This window comes from Polyodon spathula, chromosome 22, assembly GCF_017654505.1.
Source record: "Polyodon spathula isolate WHYD16114869_AA chromosome 22, ASM1765450v1, whole genome shotgun sequence".
In the NCBI taxonomy this organism is placed as follows: Eukaryota; Metazoa; Chordata; class Actinopteri; order Acipenseriformes; family Polyodontidae; genus Polyodon; species Polyodon spathula.
In genome coordinates, this window is record NC_054555.1 from 18,459,091 (window position 1) to 18,466,731 (window position 7,641).

The 7,641-nt window shown below is 39.1% G+C and overlaps 1 non-coding gene across 1 annotated transcript; it reads left to right on the forward strand.

Moving 5' to 3' along the window:
• The first annotated feature begins 6,649 nt into the window (after positions 1–6,649).
• Positions 6,650–6,721, forward strand: trnae-cuc. The gene has a single exon. It is a non-coding gene; the product is annotated as a tRNA-Glu (tRNA).
• Positions 6,722–7,641: the final 920 nt, after the last annotated feature.

Consider the following 7,641-nt stretch of genomic DNA (forward strand, 5'->3'; position numbering starts at 1 on the left):
GTCATTCTCTTTTCAGGGAACCAGGGTTATGGTAATAACGTAACGTTCTCTCTCCATTGCCACGAGGTGGCAAAAATCACACGCATTCGTCACACTTACAGGAAGTGCCTGGCAAAAACATGGTACAGTTAAAAGGTTTGGTAAGTTGCAAAAAAGCTGCGCAAATTGGCTAAAAACAAAGGTTTTTTTTTTTTTTTTTTTTTTGCACATCAACAAGACTTCAGCAGTGAGATCCCATTTGTGACATAACCTAGCACAACTTTCTCCTATAACTAAAGGCCTGTTGTAGATTTATTGCAAGTAGTTTCAAAATGTCCTATACTAAACATTTTGCGCTGGATCTTTTTTTTATATCATTGACCTGAAGTGCTGGATTTGAGCTACGTTCGTAAACTATAATAATGATGAGAATTGCTGAAGCTACTTGTATAAAATGTATAGACTTAAACTTTGTAGACCCAGTTTAAGAAGCTGCATGACATTAGAAGTCACGCAAGGACACACAGGAACAAGGCCAGAAATATTTAAATATAAACTCCAAATATTTTAATATTAATTAGGTATTTTGAATTTTGAAGGAGAATTTCTTACCCTAAAAGAAAATGACACGTAAACTCAAATTGCGACAAAGATACTCCCAAAATAGTGTTGCAAAAAGGTAAGGTTTATTTGTACTTTTGCATGTAAGCCAAGCCAATTTAACATTAATAATTGAAACTATAGGTACTGTACTCAATACACCCAACTCCACCACATGGTAGTAAACCACTGCAATGAAAATGTCAACAGGCTGTACAACTATACAAACATTGTAGAATACTGCCAAAAGTTTGCACAGCAAATTATACACAAGGTTGAAGCATGTGTCCATTCTTCCCTGGTGGTCTAGTGGTTAGGATTCGACATCTCAGTTTAAAACCACTGCATTACTCTTCATTAATCTGACGTGCATATGTCTAATTCATGGCTGTGGTCCGACTGCATTCAATTAAAAGCGCACATTTTATATTATAACAGAGATTGTGCACATTGATTCCCAACCCCTTTCGGTATTATCATCTTCACAGTCTGCGGAAAAGGATTTTACAATTGCTCATTACAAGCAAGTGAGAGGACAGCTGTGGTGTAACCACTCAACTCTACACAATCTCAGTTAACACAATCATTACCGTAAAAAGAGAAACAGAATTATCCTAAGCAGCCCCTCATTCAGTGCTTAATTGCTGCGACGCGCAGCAAATCGGTAGGTGCATGTAAATCAAAGAGGGAAAGGGCTAGGCATGCAATCTACATACCAAAGAGGGGCTCGGGGATTTTGCTTGATATCTAAGATGCCCAGCTGACATGTTCCTAAAATAAGCTGGTAAGTCAGTTTTCCGACATGTCCTTGAGGGTTAAATGGAGGAATTTATATTTGAAAATGCATTTTCACTTATAAAGAGGCAAGGTGTTTAGTTTTGAAGCAAATGTTTATTATTTCAAATGAGCAAAACCAATGTTTTTAAAAACGTTTCTAAATACAGGTGTGCAATACATCCGTTGTCAAAGAACCTTTGTCTTATTATTCAATGTGAGCAGTGTTTGTTGCGGACAGTTTGGTGCTGATAGTGCAGTTCTCCCGACCTGCTGCCAGAGGCCACTATGAACCAACAAATGAAACGTCGCCTTTTGGTTTGAAACATTAGAAATTGCCAATCTTGTAGAGTCCCACTCTACAAAGCATTATGCTGAGAAGCACCTCATTCAGTGATCCAGTGCTTCGAGGCGCAACAAATCGGTTGGTTTGTTCAAGTGCTGTATATCAAAAACGGAAAGGGCTAGGCATGCAGTCTTCATACCAGAGAGAGAGAGAGAGAGAGAGGCGTGGGGATTTCGCATGATATCTTAGATGTCCAGGTGACATGTTCCTAGAATAATACAGCGTTCAGAAGACAGTGGTACCTTCACTTTCTAGGAGACAGCTCTGCGCATTGAGGGTCTTATTCATTTTGCACTGCATAAACAACACATTGAAGATAGCTAAAATTAAAAGAAAATCAAAATAACATGTTCATTTACCCATTTTCATTAATCCATTTACTCCAATTTTTAGTTATAACTTGTTTTATTGCTGGGATCTGGTTAGACCTCAGGTTACCTGGTAAGTCAATTTTCGGACATGTCCTTGATTGTTAAATGTAGGAATTTGTATTTGAAAATGCATTTTCACTTATAAAGAGGCAACGTGTTTAGTATTGAAGCTAATGTTTATTAATTTCAATGAGCAAAACCAATGTTTTTAAAAACGTTTCTAAATACAGGTGTGCAATACATCCGTTGTCAAAGAACCTGTGTCTTATTATTTCAATGTGAGCAGTGTTTGCGGCGGACGGTTTGGTGCTAATAGTGCAGGTCTCCCGACCTGATGCCAGAGGCCAGTATGAACCAACAAATGAAACGTCGCATTTTGTATTTAACCTGTAGAAATTGCAAATCTTTTAGAGTCCCGCTGCTAGCGCAAATAACATTGATGGGTGGGAGTCGGTTCCACAACCTTCGAGTCACCCCCTCAGTGCTTGATTAGAATTCCAATGCGCTATCCATTGCGTCAGAGAGCCTCACGAAGGTAACAAACTGAAGGAGGTATGTTCCGGTATAATGTAAAGGGAGAACTACTACTAGTTCTTGAAAAATTAAAAATGGAGCACAGCTATTCATTTAATTGTGCGGCAGTTTATTATGATCGATGGTCTGTCATTGCTCAGGTCCTGGCGGCTGTTCCGTTTTCGATGCTTCAGCCTTGACAGCAAAGAAATTCACGGCCAGTCGTGCAAATTAAAAGAGCACCTTCCCTGGTGGTCTAGTGGTTAGGATTCGGCGCTCTCACCGCAATTGTTTGTTTCGATCTTGTTTTAAGAACTTAAGAAAGTTTACAAACGAGAGGAGGCCATTCGGCCCATCTTCGCTCGTCCTTGAGGGTTAGTAGCTTATTGATCCCAAAATCTCATCAAGCAGCTTCTTGAAGGATCCCACGGTGTCAGCTTCAACAGCATTACTGGGGAGTTGATTCCAGACCCTCACAATTCTCTGTGTAAAAAAGTGTCTCCTATTTTCTGTTCTGAATGCCCCTTTTGTCTAAACTCCATTTGTGACCCCTGGTCCTTGTTTCTTTTTTCAGGCTGAAAAAGTCCCTTGGGTCGACACTGTCAATACCTTTTAGAATTTTGAATGCTTGAATCAGGTCGCCACGTAGTCTTCTTTGTTCAAGACTGAACAGATTCAATTCTTTTAGCCTGTCTGCATATGACATGCCTTTTAAGCCCGGAATAATTCTGGTCGCTCTTCTTTGCACTCTTTCTAGAGCAGCAATATCTTTTTTATAGCGAGGTGACCAGAACTGAACACAATATTCAAGATGAGGTCTTACAAGTGCATTGTACAGTTTTAACATTACTTCCCTTGATTTAAATTCAACACTTTTCACAATGTATCCGAGCATCTTGTTAGCCTTTTTTATAGCTTCCCCACATTGTGCTAGATGAAGACATTTCTGAGTCAACAAAAACTCCTAGGTCTTTTTCATAGATTCCTTCTCCAATTTCAATATCTCCCATATGATATTTATAATGTACATTTTTATTTCCTGCGTGCAGTACCTTACACTTTTCTCTATTAAATGTCATTTGCCATGTGTCTGCCCAGTTCTGAATCTTGTCTAGATCATTTTGAATGACCTTTGCTGCTGCAACAGTGTTTGCCACTCCTCCTACTTTTGTGTCGTCTGCAAATTTAACAAGTTTGCTTACTATACCAGAATCTAAATCATTAATGTAGATTAGGAATAGCAGAGGACCTAATACTGATCCCTGTGGTACACCGCTGGTTACCACACTCCATTCTGAGGTTTTTCCTCTAATCAGTACTTTCTGTTTTCTACATGTTAACCACTCCCTAATCCATGTACATGTGTTTCCTTGAATCCCAACTGCGTTCAGTTTGAGAATTAATCTTTTGTGCGGGACTTTGTCAAAAGCTTTCTGGAAATCTAAATAAACCATGTCATATGCTTTGCAATTATTGGTTATTCGATGTTGCATCCTCAAAAAAATCAAGCTAGTTAGTTAGACACGATCTCCCTTTCCTAAAACCATGTTGACTGTCTCCCAGGACCCTGTTACCATATAGGTAATTTTCCATTTTGGATCTTATTATAGTTTCCATAAGTTTACATATAATAGAAGTCAACTTACAGGTCTGTAGTTACCTGGTTCAGTTTTGTTTCCCTTTTTGTGGATCGGTATTACGTTTGCAATTTTCCAGTCTGTCGGTACCACCCCTGTGTCAAGAGACTGCTGCATGACAGCTTGGTTAGCGGTTTGTAAATAACTGCTTTTCATTTCTTTGAGTACTAATTGGGAGGATCCTCATCCGGCCCAGGGGATTTGTTTATTTTATTGCTGGGGTCCCTTTAACCTCAGGTTGCCTCAGTTAGCTCAAGTTATCAGAAACTGGATAGGAACTGGATAAATGTGGGGCATGTGTGTCAGTATCTTCCTTTGTAAAAAACTTGTGAAAAGTAATCATTTAACATATTTATTATTTTTTTTTTCTTCCTCTACGATTTTGCCATTTGTATCTCTAAAACATTTAATACATCTCTTTGAATGTTCTCTGTGCTGTTATTTATTGGAAAAACATTTTGGAATTGGTTTAGTGCAGTTCTCCCGACCTCGCTGCAATGTTCATTTCAAAGAAATTCTCTCTTGGCCTTTCTAACTTCCTTTTTGACTTGGGCGCTCGGTTCAGTTAAGATTCCCGGTCAGGGAATTTACTTTATTGCCCATTATTTTTGAGATTAAAACCACTACATTACTCTTCATTAATGCGACGTGCATATGTCTAATTCCTGGCTGTGGTCCGACTGCATTCAATTAAAAGCGCACATTTTATATTATAACAGAGATTGTGCACATTCAGTGCTCCATTGCTGCGACGCGCAGCAAATCGGTAGGTGCGTGTAAATCAAAAACGGAAACGGCTAGGCATGCAATCAACATACCAAAGAGGGGCTCGGGGATTTTGCTTGATATCTAAGATGCCCAGCTGACATGTTCCTAAAATAAGCTGGTAAGTCAGTTTTCCGACATGTCCTTGAGGGTTAAATGGAGGAATTTATATTTGAAAATGCATTTTCACTTATAAAGAGGCAAGGTGTTTAGTTTTGAAGCAAATGTTTATTATTTAAAATGAGGAAAACCAATGTTTTTAAAAACGTTTCTAAATACAGGTGTGCAATACATCCGTTGTCAAAGAACCTGTGTCTTATTATTTCAATGTGAGCAGTGTTTGTGGCGGACGGTTTGGTGCTGATAGTGCAGTTCTCCCGACCTGCTGCCAGAGGCCAGTATGAACCAACAAATGAAACGTCGCCTTTTGGTTTGAAACATTAGAAATTGCCAATCTTGTAGAGTCCCACTCTACAAAGAATTATGCTGAGAAGCACAACATTCAGTGATCCAGTGCTTCGAGGCGAAACAAATCGGTATGGTTTGTTCAAGTGCTGTATATCAACAAACGGAAAGGGCTATGCATGCAGTCTTCATATAAGAGAGAGAGAGACTATTAGAGAGAGAACAATTGGGATTTCGCTTGATATCTTAGATGTCCAGGATGACATGTTCCTGGAATAAACTACAAGATTCAAAATTTCAGTGGTACCTTCACTTTGTAGGACACAGCTCTGCGCATTGAGGGTCTTATTCATTTTGCACTGCATACACAACACATTGAAGATAGCTAAAATTAAAAGAAAATCAAAATAACGTGTTCATTTACCCATTTTCATTAATCCATTTACTCCAATTTTTAGTTATAACTTGTTTTATTGCTGGGATCTGGTTAGACCTCAGGTTACCTGGTAAGTCAATTTTCGGACATGTCCTTGATTGCTAAATGTAGGAATTTGTATTTGAAAATGCATTTTCACTTATAAAGAGGCAACATGTTTAGTGTTGAAGCTAATGTTTATTATTTTAAATGAGCAAAACCAGTGTTTTTAAAAACGTTTCTAAATACAGGTGTGCAATACATCCGTTGTCAAAGAACCTGTGTCTTATTATTTCAATGGGAGCAGTGTTTGCGGCGGACGGTTTGGTGCTAATAGTGCAGGTCTCCCGACCTGATGCCAGAGGCCAGTATGAACCAACAAATGAAACGTCGCATTTTGTATTTAACCTGTAGAAATTGCAAATCTTTTAGAGCCCCGCTGCTAGCGCAAATAACATTGATGGGTGGGAGTCGGTTCCACAACCTTCGAGTCACCCCCTCAGTGCTTGATTAGAATTCCAAGCTTGAAAATGTGAAAAAAAAAACAAATGTATAGTTGAAATTAAAATTAGTAAAAAGGGAAAACATGCGCTATCCATTGCGTCAGAGAGCCTCACGAAGGTAACAAACTGAAGGAGGTATGTTCCGGTATAATGTAAAGGGAGAACTACTACTAGTTCTTGAAAAATTAAAAATGGAGCACAGCTATTCATTTAATTGTGCGGCAGTTTATTATGATCGATGGTCTGTCATTGCTCAGGTCCTGCCGGGTGTTCCGTTTTCGATGCTTCAGCCTTGACAGCAAAGAAATTCACGGCCAGTCGTGCAAATTAAAAGAGCACCTTCCCTGGTGGTCTAGTGGTTAGGATTCGGCGCTCTCACCGCCGCGGCCCCGGTTCGATTCCCGGTCAGGGAAGTTGACTTTATTGCCCATTATTTTTGAGATTAAAAAGACTACATTACTCTTCATTAATGCGACGTGCATATGTCTAATTCCTGGCTGTGGTCCGACTGCATTCAATTAAAAGCGCACATTTTATATTATAACAGAGATTGTGCACATTCAGTGCTCCATTGCTGCGACGCGCAGCAAATCGGTAGGTGCGTGTAAATCAAAAACGGAAACGGCTAGGCATGCAATCAACATACCAAAGAGGGGCTCGGGGATTTTGCTTGATATCTAAGATGCCCAGCTGACATGTTCCTAAAATAAGCTGGTAAGTCAGTTTTCCGACATGTCCTTGAGGGTTAAATGGAGGAATTTATATTTGAAAATGCATTTTCACTTATAAAGAGGCAAACAATTTAGTTTTGAAGCAAATGTTTATTATTTCAAATGAGCAAAACCAATGTTTTTAAAAACGTTTCTAAATACAGGTGTGCAATACATCCGTTGTCAAACAACCTTTGTCTTATTATTCAATGTGAGCAGTGTTTGTTATCACAGTTTGGTGCTGATAGTGCAGTTCTCCCGACCTGCTGCCAGAGGCCACTATGAACCAACAAATGAAACGTCGCCTTTTGGTTTGAAACATTAGAAATTGCCAATCTTGTAGAGTCCCACTCTACAAAGCATTATGCTGAGAAGCACGTCATTCAGTGATCCAGTGCTTCGAGGCGCAACAAATCGTAGTTATTTTGTTCAAATGGACTGTAGTATTTTTTTAAATGTCTTGCATGGAAACTGCTTTGTTTCACTGGCTCAGTTGTTGCATCAACTTACCAGCACAAGATGTTTACTGCTTTCATTCTCTATTGTATTTTATTACAATAAAACCTGGAACAAGGGCGACAACTGGTATTTCTGTTGTTAACAATGTAAGCAAGTTTGTCTTT